Here is a 14,031-nt window from a genome sequence, read left to right on the forward strand (position 1 = left end):
TGTGCCCATGCTTTAAGCCTTGCCCGCACTTGTGCCCAGGCCTTAAGCCTAGCCCGCACTTGTGCCCATGCTTTAAGCCTAGCCCGCACTTGTGCCCAGGCCTTAAGCCTAGCCCGCACTTGTGCCCAGGCCTTAAGCCTAGCCCGCACTTGTGCCCAGGCCTTAAGCCTAGCCCGCACTTGTGCCCAGGCCTTAAGCCTAGCCCGCACTTGTGCCCAGGCCTTAAGCCTAGCCCGCACTTGTGCCCATGCTTTAAGCCTAGCCCGCACTTGTGCCCAGGCCTTAAGCCTAGCCCGCACTTGTGCCCAGGCCTTAAGCCTAGCCCGCACTTGTGCCCAGGCCTTAAGCCTAGCCCGCACTTGTGCCCAGGCCTTAAGCCTAGCCCGCACTTGTGCCCAGGCCTTAAGCCTAGCCCGCACTTGTGCCCAGGCCTTAAGCCTAGCCCGCACTTGTGCCCAGGCCTTAAGCCTAGCCCGTACTTGTGCCCAGGCCTTAAGCCTAGCCTGCACTTTTGAGCCCCTTGAATGCTTGTTTGTTTGTTTTTGTCTTCAGCTTCATGTTGGTTATGCACATAGGGCCAGCTTTACGCTCTTCGCTCTTGTCCCGTCTGAATGCGCATGCTCGACTGTAATTGGGGAAGAAGGCATTACCCATTTACGGAGGACAGACAAGAAGTGCCTGGTCGCTTGGAGCATGGGGTTATGGAGAGGCTCCGCACTGTACAACAAAGGATCTAGTCCTAAATGTCCAAGTACAGAGTAGAGGGGTGAAAGCTACCTCTTCACCCCTATGGGTGCCTAACCCTTTATGCAAAGAGTGCAAAGAGTTAGCTGAATGCCTTAAGCCTAGCCAGCACTTGTGCCCCCCCTGCCTTGATCCTAGCCAGCACTGCACTTGTGCCCATGCCTTAAGCCTAGCCCGCACTTGTGCCCATGCCTTAAGCCTAGCCCGCACTTGTGCCTATGCCTTAAGCCTAGCCGGCACTTGTGGCCCCTGCCTTGATCCTAGCCAGCACTGCACTTGTGCCCAGGCCTTAAGCCTAGCCCGCACTTGTGCCCAGGCCTTAAGCCTAGCCCGCACTTGTGCCCAGGCCTTAAGCCTAGCCCGCACTTGTGCCCAGGCCTTAAGCCTAGCCCGCACTTGTGCCCAGGCCTTAAGCCTAGCCCGCACTTGTGCCCAGGCTTTAAGCCTAGCCCACACTTGTGCCCAGGCCTTAAGCCTAGCCCGCACTTGTGCCCAGGCCTTAAGCCTAACCCGCACTTGTGCCCCGGCCTTAAGCCTAGCCCGCACTTGTGCCCAGGCCTTAAGCCTAGCCCGCACTTGTGCCCCGGCCTTAAGCCTAGCCCGCACTTGTGCCCCGGCCTTAAGCCTAGCCCGCACTTGTGCCCCGGCCTTAAGCCTAGCCCGCACTTGTGCCCCGGCCTTAAGCCAAGCCCGCACTTGTGCCCCTGCCTTAAGCCTAGCCCGCACTTGTGCCCAGGCCTTAAGCCTAGCCCGCACTTGTGCCCAGGCCTTAAGCCTAGCCCGCACTTGTGCCCCGGCCTTAAGCCTAGCCCGCACTTGTGCCCAGGCCTTAAGCCTAGCTCGCACTTGTGCCCCGGCCTTAAGCCTAGCCCGCACTTGTGCCCCAGCCTTAAGCCTAGCCCGCACTTGTGCCCAGGCCTTAAGCCTAGCCCGCACTTGTGCCCAGGCCTTAAGCCTAGCCCGCACTTGTGCCCAGGCCTTAAGCCTAGCCCGCACTTGTGCCCAGGCCTTAAGCCTAGCCCGCACTTGTGCCCAGGCCTTAAGCCTAGCCCGCACTTGTGCCCAGGCCTTAAGCCTAGCCCGCACTTGTGCCCAGGCCTTAAGCCTAGCTTGCACTTGTGCCCAGGCCTTAAGCCTAGCCCGCACTTGTGCCCAGGCCTTAAGCCTAGCGCGCACTTTTGAGCCCCTTGAATGCTTGTTTGTTTGTTTGTTTTTGTCTTCAGCTTCATGTTGGTTATGCACATAGGGCCAACTTTACGCTCTTCGCTCTTGTCCCGTCTGAATGCGCATGCTCGACTGTAATTGGGGAAGAAGGCATTACCCATTTACGGAGGACAGACAAGAAGTGCCTGGTCGCTTGGAGCATGGGGTTATGGAGAGGCTCCGCACTGTACAACAAAGGATCTAGTCCTATATGTCCAAGTACAGAGTAGAGGGGTGAAAGCTAGCTCTTCACCCCTATGGGTGCCTAACCCTTTATGCAAAGAGTGCAAAGAGTTAGCTGAATGCCTTAAGCCTAGCCAGCACTTGTGCCCCCCCTGCCTTGATCCTAGCCAGCACTGCACTTGTGCCCATGCCTTAAGCCTAGCCCGCACTTGTGCCTATGCCTTAAGCCTAGCCGGCACTTGTGGCCCCTGCCTTGATCCTAGCCAGCACTGCACTTGTGCCGAGGCCTTAAGCCTAGCCCGCACTGCCTAGCCCGCACTTGTGCCCAGGCCTTAAGCCTAGCCCGCACTTGTGCCCAGGCCTTAAGCCTAGCCCGCACTTGTGCCCAGGCCTTAAGCCTAGCCCGCACTTGTGCCCAGGCCTTAAGCCTAGCCCGCACTTGTGCCCAGGCCTTAAGCCTAGCCCGCACTTGTGCCCAGGCCTTAAGCCTAGCCCGCACTTGTGCCCAGGCCTTAAGCCTAGCCCGCACTTGTGCCCAGGCCTTAAGCCTAGCCCGCACTTGTGCCCAGGCCTTAAGCCTAGCCCGCACTTGTGCCCAGGCCTTAAGCCTAGCCCGCACTTGTGCCCAGGCCTTAAGCCTAGCCCGCACTTGTGCCCAGGCCTTAAGCCTAGCCCGCACTTGTGCCCCCTGCCTTGATCCTAGCCCGCACTTGTGCCCAGGCCTTGATCCTAGCCCGCACTTGTGCCCAGGCCTTAAGCCTAGCCCGCACTTGTGCCCAGGCCTTAAGCCTAGCCCGCACTTGTGCCCAGGCCTTAAGCCTAGCCCGCACTTGTGCCCCCTGCCTTGATCCTAGCCAGCACTTGTGCCCAGGCCTTAAGCCTAGCCCGCACTTGTGCCCAGGCCTTAAGCCTAGCCTGCACTTTTGAGCCCCTTGAATGCTTGTTTGTTTGTTTTTGTCTTCAGCTTCATGTTGGTTATGCACATAGGGCCAGCTTTACGCTCTTCGCTCTTGTCCCGTCTGAATGCGCATGCATGACTGTAATTGGGGAAGAAGGCATTACCCATTTACGGAGGACAGACAAGAAGTGCCTGGTCGCTTGAAGCATGGGGTTATGGAGAGGCTCCGCACTGTGCAACAAAGGATCTAGTCCTAAATGTCCAAGTACAGAGTAGAGGGGTGAAAGCTAGCTCTTCACCCCTATGGGTGCCTAACCCTTTATGCAAAGAGTGCAAAGAGTTAGCTGAATGCCTTAAGCCTAGCCAGCACTTGTGCCCCCTGCCTTGATCCTAGCCAGCACTGCACTTGTGCCCAGGCCTTAAGCCTAGCCCGCACTTGTGCCCAGGCCTTAAGCCTAGCCCGCACTTGTGCCCATGCCTTAAGCCTAGCCCGCACTTGTGCCCAGGCCTTAAGCCTAGCCCGCACTTGTGCCCAGGCCTTAAGCCTAGCCCGCACTTGTTCCCAGGCCTTAAGCCTAGCCCGCACTTGTGCCCATGCTTTAAGCCTAGCCCGCACTTGTGCCCAGGCCTTAAGCCTAGCCCGCACTTGTGCCCAGGCCTTAAGCCTAGCCCGCACTTGTGCCCAGGCCTTAAGCCTAGCCCGCACTTGTGCCCAGGCCTTAAGCCTAGCCCGTACTTGTGCCCAGGCCTTAAGCCTAGCCCGCACTTGTGCCCAGGCCTTAAGCCTAGCCCGCACTTGTGCCCAGGCCTTAAGCCTAGCCCGCACTTGTGCCCAGGCCTTAAGCCTAGCTCGCACTTGTGCCCAGGCCTTAAGCCTAGCCCGCACTTGTGCCCAGGCCTTAAGCCTAGCCCGCACTTGTGCCCAGGCCTTAAGCCTAGCCCGCACTTGTGCCCAGGCCTTAAGCCTAGCCCGCACTTGTGCCCAGGCCTTAAGCCTAGCCCGCACTTGTGCCCAGGCCTTAATCCTAGCCCGCACTTGTGCCCAGGCCTTAAGCCTAGCCCGCACTTGTGCCCAGGCCTTAAGCCTAGCCCGCACTTGTGCCCAGGCCTTAAGCCTAGCCCGCACTTGTGCCCAGGCCTTAAGCCTAGCCCGCACTTGTGCCCAGGCCTTAAGCCTAGCCCGCACTTGTGCCCAGGCCTTAAGCCTAGCCCGCACTTGTGCCCAGGCCTTAAGCCTAGCTCGCTCTTGTGCCCAGGCCTTAAGCCTAGCCCGCACTTGTGCCCAGGCCTTAAGCCTAGCCCGCACTTGTGCCCAGGCCTTAAGCCTAGCCCGCACTTGTGCACAGGCCTTACGCCTAGCCCTCACTTGTGCCCAGGCCTTAAGCCTAGCCCGCACTTGTGCCCAGGCCTTAAGCCTAGCCTGCACTTTTGAGCCCCTTGAATGCTTGTTTGTTTTTGTCTTCAGCTTCATGTTGGTTATGCACATAGGGCCAGCTTTACGCTCTTCGCTCTTGTCCCGTCTGAATGCGCATGCACGACTGTAATTGGGGAAGAAGGCATTACCCATTTACGGAGGACAGACAAGAAGTGCCTGGTCGCTTGGAGCATGGGGTTATGGAGAGGCTCCGCACTGTACAACAAAGGATCTAGTCCTAGATGTCCAAGTACAGAGTAGAGGGGTGAATGCTAGCTCTTCACCCCTATGGGTGCCTAACCCTTTATGCAAAGAGTGCAAAGAGTTAGCTGAATGCCTTAAGCCTAGCCAGCACTTGTGCCCCCCCGCCTTGATCCTAGCCAGCACTGCACTTGTGCCCATGCCTTAAGCCTAGCCCGCACTTGTGCCCAGGCCTTAAGCCTAGCCCGCACTTGTGCCCAGGCCTTAAGCCTAGCCCGCACTTGTGCCCAGGCCTTAAGCCTAGCCCGCACTTGTGCCCATGCTTTAAGCCTAGCCCGCACTTGTGCCCAGGCCTTAAGCCTAGCCCGCACTTGTGCCCAGGCCTTAAGCCTAGCCCGCACTTGTGCCCAGGCCTTAAGCCTAGCCCGCACTTGTGCCCAGGCCTTAAGCCTAGCCCGCACTTGTGCCCCGGCCTTAAGCCTTGCCCGCACTTGTGCCCCGGCCTTAAGCCTAGCCCGCACTTGTGCCCAGGCCTTAAGCCTAGCCCGCACTTGTGCCCAGGCCTTAAGCCTAGCCCGCACTTGTGCCCAGGCCTTAAGCCTAGCCCGCACTTGTGCCCAGGCCTTAAGCCTAGCCCGCACTTGTGCCCAGGCCTTAAGCCTAGCCCGCACTTGTGCCCAGGCCTTAAGCCTAGCCCGCACTTGTGCCCAGGCCTTAAGCCTAGCCCGCACTTGTGCCCAGGCCTTAAGCCTAGCCCGCACTTGTGCCCAGGCCTTAAGCCTAGCCCGTACTTGTGCCCAGGCCTTAAGCCTAGCCCGCACTTGTGCCCAGGCCTTAAGCCTAGCCCGCACTTGTGCCCAGGCCTTAAGCCTAGCCCGCACTTGTGCCCATGCTTTAAGCCTAGCCCGCACTTGTGCCCAGGCCTTAAACCTAGCCCGCACTTGTGCCCAGGCCTTAAGCCTAGCCCGCACTTGTGCCCAGGCCTTAAGCCTAGCCCGCACTTGTGCCAATGCTTTAAGCCTAGCCCGCACTTGTGCCCAGGCCTTAAGCCTAGCCCGCACTTGTGCCCAGGCCTTAAGCCTAGCCCGCACTTGTGCCCAGGCCTTAAGCCTAGCCCGCACTTGTGCCCCGGCCTTAAGCCTAGCCCGCACTTGTGCCCCGGCCTTAAGCCTAGCCCGCACTTGTGCCCAGGCCTTAAGCCTAGCCCGCACTTTTGCCCAGGCCTTAAGCCTAGCCCGCACTTGTGCCCAGGCCTTAAGCCTAGCCCGCACTTGTGCCCAGGCCTTAAGCCTAGCCCGCACTTGTGCCCAGGCCTTAAGCCTAGCCCGCACTTGTGCCCAGGCCTTAAGCCTAGCCCGCACTTGTGCCCAGGCCTTAAGCCTAGCCCGCACTTGTGCCCAGGCCTTAAGCCTAGCCCGCACTTGTGCCCAGGCCTTAAGCCTAGCCCGCACTTGTGCCCAGGCCTTAAGCCTAGCCCGCACTTGTGCCCAGGCCTTAAGCCTAGCCCGCACTTGTGCCCAGGCCTTAAGCCTAGCCTGCACTTTTGAGCCCCTTGAATGCTTGTTTGTTTGTTTTTGTCTTCAGCTTCATGTTGGTTATGCACATAGGGCCAACTTTACGCTCTTCGCTCTTGTCCCGTCTGAATGCGCATGCTCGACTGTAATTGGGGAAGAAGGCATTACCCATTTACGGAGGACAGACAAGAAGTGCCTGGTCGCTTGGAGCATGGGGTTATGGAGAGGCTCCGCACTGTACAACAAAGGATCTAGTCCTAAATGTCCAAGTACAGAGTAGAGGGGTGAAAGCTAGCTCTTCACCCCTATGGGTGCCTAACCCTTTATGCAAAGAGTGCAAAGAGTTAGCTGAATGCCTTAAGCCTAGCCAGCACTTGTGCCCCCCCTGCCTTGATCCTAGCCAGCACTGCACTTGTGCCCATGCCTTAAGCCTAGCCCGCACTTGTGCCCATGCCTTAAGCCTAGCCCGCACTTGTGCCTATGCCTTAAGCCTAGCCGGCACTTGTGGCCCCTGCCTTGATCCTAGCCAGCACTGCACTTGTGCCCAGGCCTTAAGCCTAGCCCGCACTTGTGCCCAGGCCTTAAGCCTAGCCCGCACTTGTGCCCAGGCCTTAAGCCTAGCCCGCACTTGTGCCCAGGCCTTAAGCCTAGCCCGCACTTGTGCCCAGGCTTTAAGCCTAGCCCGCACTTGTGCCCAGGCCTTAAGCCTAGCCCGCACTTGTGCCCAGGCCTTAAGCCTAGCCCGCACTTGTGCCCAGGCCTTAAGCCTAACCCGCACTTGTGCCCCGGCCTTAAGCCTAGCCCGCACTTGTGCCCAGGCCTTAAGCCTAGCCCGCACTTGTGCCCCGGCCTTAAGCCTAGCCCGCACTTGTGCCCCGGCCTTAAGCCTAGCCCGCACTTGTGCCCCGGCCTTAAGCCTAGCCCGCACTTGTGCCCCGGCCTTAAGCCAAGCCCGCACTTGTGCCCCTGCCTTAAGCCTAGCCCGCACTTGTGCCCCGGCCTTAAGCCTAGCCCGCACTTTTGCCCAGGCCTTAAGCCTAGCCCGCACTTGTGCCCCGGCCTTAAGCCTAGCCCGCACTTGTGCCCAGGCCTTAAGCCTAGCCCGCACTTGTGCCCAGGCCTTAAGCCTAGCCCGCACTTGTGCCCAGGCCTTAAGCCTAGCCCGTACTTGTGCCCAGGCCTTAAGCCTAGCCCGCACTTGTGCCCAGGCCTTAAGCCTAGCCCGCACTTGTGCCCAGGCCTTAAGCCTAGCCCGCACTTGTGCCCAGGCCTTAAGCCTAGCTCGCACTTGTGCCCAGGCCTTAAGCCTAGCCCGCACTTGTGCCCAGGCCTTAAGCCTAGCCCGCACTTGTGCCCAGGCCTTAAGCCTAGCCCGCACTTGTGCCCAGGCCTTAAGCCTAGCCCGCACTTGTGCCCAGGCCTTAAGCCTAGCCCGCACTTGTGCCCAGGCCTTAAGCCTAGCCCGCACTTGTGCCCAGGCCTTAAGCCTAGCCCGCACTTGTTCCCAGGCCTTAAGCCTAGCCCGCACTTGTGCCAATGCTTTAAGCCTAGCCCGCACTTGTGCCCAGGCCTTAAGCCTAGCCCGCACTTGTGCCCAGGCCTTAAGCCTAGCCCGCACTTGTGCCCAGGCCTTAAGCCTAACCCACACTTGTGCCCAGGCCTTAAGCCTAGCCCGTACTTGTGCCCAGGCCTTAAGCCTAGCCCGCACTTGTGCCCAGGCCTTAAGCCTAGCCCGCACTTGTGCCCAGGCCTTAAGCCTAGCCCGCACTTGTGCCCAGGCCTTAAGCCTAGCTCGCACTTGTGCCCAGGCCTTAAGCCTAGCCCGCACTTGTGCCCAGGCCTTAAGCCTAACCCGCACTTGTGCCCAGGCCTTAAGCCTAGCCTGCACTTTTGAGCCCCTTGAATGCTTGTTTGTTTGTTTTTGTCTTCAGCTTCATGTTGGTTATGCACATAGGGCCAGCTTTACGCTCTTCGCTCTTGTCCCGTCTGAATGCGCATGCACGACTGTAATTGGGGAAGAAGGCATTACCCATTTACGGAGGACAGACAAGAAGTGCCTGGTCGCTTGGAGCATGGGGTTATGGAGAGGCTCCGCACTGTACAACAAAGGATCTAGTCCTAATTGTCCAAGTACAGAGTAGAGGGGTGAAAGCTAGCTCTTCACCCCTATGGGTGCCTAACCCTTTATGCAAAGAGTGCAAAGAGTTAGCTGAATGCCTTAAGCCTAGCCAGCACTTGTGCCCCCCCGCCTTGATCCTAGCCAGCACTGCACTTGTGCCCATGCCTTAAGCCTAGCCCGCACTTGTGCCCAGGCCTTAAGCCTAGCCCGCACTTGTGCCCAGGCCTTAAGCCTAGCCCGCACTTGTGCCCAGGCCTTAAGCCTAGCCCGCACTTGTGCCCAGGCCTTAAGCCTAGCCCGCACTTGTGCCCAGGCCTTAAGCCTAGCCCGCACTTGTGCCCAGGCCTTAAGCCTAGCCTGCACTTGTGCCCAGGCCTTAAGCCTAGCCCGCACTTGTGCCCAGGCCTTAAGCCTAGCCCGCACTTGTGCCCAGGCCTTAAGCCTAGCCCGCACTTGTGCCCAGGCCTTAAGCCTAGCCCGCACTTGTGCCCAGGCCTTAAGCCTAGCCCGCACTTGTGCCCAGGCCTTAAGCCTAGCCCGCACTTGTGCCCATGCTTTAAGCCTAGCCCGCACTTGTGCCCAGGCCTTAAGCCTAGCCCGCACTTGTGCCCATGCTTTAAGCCTAGCCCGCACTTGTGCCCAGGCCTTAAGCCTAGCCCGCACTTGTGCCCAGGCCTTAAGCCTAGCCCGCACTTGTGCCCAGGCCTTAAGCCTAGCCCGCACTTGTGCCCAGGCCTTAAGCCTAGCCCGCACTTGTGCCCAGGCCTTAAGCCTAGCCCGCACTTGTGCCCATGCTTTAAGCCTAGCCCGCACTTGTGCCCAGGGATTAAGCCTAGCCCGCACTTGTGCCCAGGCCTTAAGCCTAGCCCGCACTTGTGCCCAGGCCTTAAGCCTAGCCCGCACTTGTGCCCAGGCCTTAAGCCTAGCCCGCACTTGTGCCCAGGCCTTAAGCCTAGCCCGCACTTGTGCCCAGGCCTTAAGCCTAGCCCGCACTTGTGCCCAGGCCTTAAGCCTAGCCCGCACTTGTGCCCAGGCCTTAAGCCTAGCCCGTACTTGTGCCCAGGCCTTAAGCCTAGCCTGCACTTTTGAGCCCCTTGAATGCTTGTTTGTTTGTTTGTTTTTGTCTTCAGCTTCATGTTGGTTATGCACATAGGGCCAGCTTTACGCTCTTCGCTCTTGTCCCGTCTGAATGCGCATGCTCGACTGTAATTGGGGAAGAAGGCATTACCCATTTACGGAGGACAGACAAGAAGTGCCTGGTCGCTTGGAGCATGGGGTTAAGGAGAGGCTCCGCACTGTACAACAAAGGATCTAGTCCTAAATGTCCAAGTACAGAGTAGAGGGGTGAAAGCTAGCTCTTCACCCCTATGGGTGCCTAACCCTTTATGCAAAGAGTGCAAAGAGTTAGCTGAATGCCTTAAGCCTAGCCAGCACTTGTGCCCCCCCTGCCTTGATCCTAGCCAGCACTGCACTTGTGCCCATGCCTTAAGCCTAGCCCGCACTTGTGCCCATGCCTTAAGCCTAGCCCGCACTTGTGCCTATGCCTTAAGCCTAGCCGGCACTTGTGGCCCCTGCCTTGATCCTAGCCAGCACTGCACTTGTGCCCAGGCCTTAAGCCTAGCCCGCACTTGTGCCCAGGCCTTAAGCCTAGCCCGCACTTGTGCCCAGGCCTTAAGCCTAGCCCGCACTTGTGCCCAGGCCTTAAGCCTAGCCCGCACTTGTGCCCAGGCCTTAAGCCTAGCCCGCACTTGTGCCCAGGCTTTAAGCCTAGCCCACACTTGTGCCCAGGCCTTAAGCCTAGCCCGCACTTGTGCCCAGGCCTTAAGCCTAACCCGCACTTGTGAACCGGCCTTAAGCCTAGCCCGCACTTGTGCCCAGGCCTTAAGCCTAGCCCGCACTTGTGCCCCGGCCTTAAGCCTAGCCCGCACTTGTGCCCCGGCCTTAAGCCTAGCCCGCACTTGTGCCCCGGCCTTAAGCCTAGCCCGCACTTGTGCCCCGGCCTTAAGCCAAGCCCGCACTTGTGCCCCTGCCTTAAGCCTAGCCCGCACTTGTGCCCAGGCCTTAAGCCTAGCCCGCACTTGTGCCCAGGCCTTAAGCCTAGCCCGCACTTGTGCCCCGGCCTTAAGCCTAGCCCGCACTTGTGCCCCGGCCTTAAGCCTAGCCCGCACTTGTGCCCAGGCCTTAAGCCTAGCCCGCACTTGTGCCCAGGCCTTAAGCCTAGCCCGCACTTGTGCCCAGGCCTTAAGCCTAGCCCGCACTTGTGCCCCCTGCCTTGATCCTAGCCCGCACTTGTGCCCAGGCCTTGATCCTAGCCCGCACTTGTGCCCAGGCCTTAAGCCTAGCCCGCACTTGTGCCCAGGCCTTAAGCCTAGCCCGCACTTGTGCCCAGGCCTTAAGCCTAGCCCGCACTTGTGCCCCCTGCCTTGATCCTAGCCAGCACTTGTGCCCAGGCCTTAAGCCTAGCCCGCACTTGTGCCCAGGCCTTAAGCCTAGCCTGCACTTTTGAGCCCCTTGAATGCTTGTTTGTTTGTTTTTGTCTTCAGCTTCATGTTGGTTATGCACATAGGGCCAGCTTTACGTTCTTCGCTCTTGTCCCGTCTGAATGCGCATGCATGACTGTAATTGGGGAAGAAGGCATTACCCATTTACGGAGGACAGACAAGAAGTGCCTGGTCGCTTGAAGCATGGGGTTATGGAGAGGCTCCGCACTGTGCAACAAAGGATCTAGTCCTAAATGTCCAAGTACAGAGTAGAGGGGTGAAAGCTAGCTCTTCACCCCTATGGGTGCCTAACCCTTTATGCAAAGAGTGCAAAGAGTTAGCTGAATGCCTTAAGCCTAGCCAGCACTTGTGCCCCCTGCCTTGATCCTAGCCAGCACTGCACTTGTGCCCAGGCCTTAAGCCTAGCCCGCACTTGTGCCCAGGCCTTAAGCCTAGCCCGCACTTGTGCCCATGCCTTAAGCCTAGCCCGCACTTGTGCCCAGGCCTTAAGCCTAGCCCGCACTTGTGCCCAGGCCTTAAGCCTAGCCCGCACTTGTTCCCAGGCCTTAAGCCTATCCCGCACTTGTGCCTATGCTTTAAGCCTAGCCCGCACTTGTGCCCAGGCCTTAAGCCTAGCCCGCACTTGTGCCCAGGCCTTAAGCCTAGCCCGCACTTGTGCCCAGGCCTTAAGCCTAGCCCGCACTTGTGCCCAGGCCTTAAGCCTAGCCCGTACTTGTGCCCAGGCCTTAAGCCTAGCCCGCACTTGTGCCCAGGCCTTAAGCCTAGCCCGCACTTGTGCCCAGGCCTTAAGCCTAGCCCGCACTTGTGCCCAGGCCTTAAGCCTAGCTCGCACTTGTGCCCAGGCCTTAAGCCTAGCCCGCACTTGTGCCCAGGCCTTAAGCCTAACCCGCACTTGTGCCCAGGCCTTAAGCCTAGCCTGCACTTTTGAGCCCCTTGAATGCTTGTTTGTTTGTTTTTGTCTTCAGCTTCATGTTGGTTATGCACATAGGGCCAGCTTTACGCTCTTCGCTCTTGTCCCGTCTGAATGCGCATGCACGACTGTAATTGGGGAAGAAGGCATTACCCATTTACGGAGGACAGACAAGAAGTGCCTGGTCGCTTGGAGCATGGGGTTATGGAGAGGCTCCGCACTGTACAACAAAGGATCTAGTCCTAAATGTCCAAGTACAGAGTAGAGGGGTGAAAGCTAGCTCTTCACCCCTATGGGTGCCTAACCCTTTATGCAAAGAGTGCAAAGAGTTAGCTGAATGCCTTAAGCCTAGCCAGCACTTGTGCCCCCCCTGCCTTGATCCTAGCCAGCACTGCACTTGTGCCCATGCCTTAAGCCTAGCCCGCACTTGTGCCCAGGCCTTAAGCCTAGCCCGCACTTGTGCCCAGGCCTTAAGCCTAGCCCGCACTTGTGCCCAGGCCTTAAGCCTAGCCCGCACTTGTGCCCAGGCCTTAAGCCGAGCCCGCACTTGTGCCCAGGCCTTAAGCCTAGCCCGCACTTGTGCCCAGGCCTTAAGCCTAGCCCGCACTTGTGCCCAGGCCTTAAGCCTAGCCTGCACTTGTGCCCAGGCCTTAAGCCTAGCCCGCACTTGTGCCCAGGCCTTAAGCCTAGCCCGCACTTGTGCCCAGGCCTTAAGCCTAGCCCGCACTTGTGCCCAGGCCTTAAGCCTAGCCCGCACTTGTGCCCAGGCCTTAAGCCTAGCCCGCACTTGTGCCCAGGCCTTAAGCCTAGCTCGCACTTGTGCCCATGCTTTAAGCCTAGCCCGCACTTGTGCCCAGGCCTTAAGCCTAGCCCGCACTTGTGCCCATGCTTTAAGCCTAGCCCGCACTTGTGCCCAGGCCTTAAGCCTAGCCCGCACTTGTGCCCAGGCCTTAAGCCTAGCCCGCACTTGTGCCCAGGCCTTAAGCCTAGCCCGCACTTGTGCCCAGGCCTTAAGCCTAGCCCGCACTTGTGCCCAGGCCTTAAGCCTAGCCCGCACTTGTGCCCATGCTTTAAGCCTAGCCCGCACTTGTGCCCAGGCCTTAAGCCTAGCCCGCACTTGTGCCCAGGCCTTAAGCCTAGCCCGCACTTGTGCCCAGGCCTTAAGCCTAGCCCGCACTTGTGCCCAGGCCTTAAGCCTAGCCCGCACTTGTGCCCAGGCCTTAAGCCTAGCCCGCACTTGTGCCCAGGCCTTAAGCCTAGCCCGCACTTGTGCCCAGGCCTTAAGCCTAGCCCGCACTTGTGCCCAGGCCTTAAGCCTAGCCCGTACTTGTGCCCAGGCCTTAAGCCTAGCCTGCACTTTTGAGCCCCTTGAATGCTTGTTTGTTTGTTTTTGTCTTCAGCTTCATGTTGGTTATGCACATAGGGCCAGCTTTACGCTCTTCGCTCTTGTCCCGTCTGAATGCGCATGCTCGACTGTAATTGGGGAAGAAGGCATTACCCATTTACGGAGGACAGACAAGAAGTGCCTGGTCGCTTGGAGCATGGGGTTATGGAGAGGCTCCGCACTGTACAACAAAGGATCTAGTCCTAAATGTCCAAGTACAGAGTAGAGGGGTGAAAGATAGCTCTTCACCCCTATGGGTGCCTAACCCTTTATGCAAAGAGTGCAAAGAGTTAGCTGAATGCCTTAAGCCTAGCCAGCACTTGTGCCCCCCCTGCCTTGATCCTAGCCAGCACTGCACTTGTGCCCATGCCTTAAGCCTAGCCCGCACTTGTGCCCATGCCTTAAGCCTAGCCCGCACTTGTGCCTATGCCTTAAGCCTAGCCGGCACTTGTGGCCCCTGCCTTGATCCTAGCCAGCACTGCACTTGTGCCCAGGCCTTAAGCCTAGCCTGCACTTGTGCCCAGGCCTTAAGCCTAGCCCGCACTTGTGCCCAGGCCTTAAGCCTAGCCCGCACTTGTGCCCAGGCCTTAAGCCTAGCCCGCACTTGTGCCCAGGCCTTAAGCCTAGCCCGCACTTGTGCCCAGGCTTTAAGCCTAGCCCACACTTGTGCCCAGGCCTTAAGCCTAGCCCGCACTTGTGCCCAGGCCTTAAGCCTAACCCGCACTTGTGCCCCGGCCTTAAGCCTAGCCCGCACTTGTGCCCAGGCCTTAAGCCTAGCCCGCACTTGTGCCCCGGCCTTAAGCCTAGCCCGCACTTGTGCCCCGGCCTTAAGCCTAGCCCGCACTTGTGCCCCGGCCTTAAGCCTAGCCCGCACTTGTGCCCCGGCCTTAAGCCAAGCCCGCACTTGTGCCCCTGCCTTAAGCCTAGCCCGCACTTGTGCCCAGGCCTTAAGCCTAGCCC

The sequence above is a fragment of the Ranitomeya imitator genome, chromosome 3 (assembly GCF_032444005.1).
Source record: "Ranitomeya imitator isolate aRanImi1 chromosome 3, aRanImi1.pri, whole genome shotgun sequence".
Lineage (NCBI taxonomy): Eukaryota > Metazoa > Chordata > Amphibia > Anura > Dendrobatidae > Ranitomeya > Ranitomeya imitator.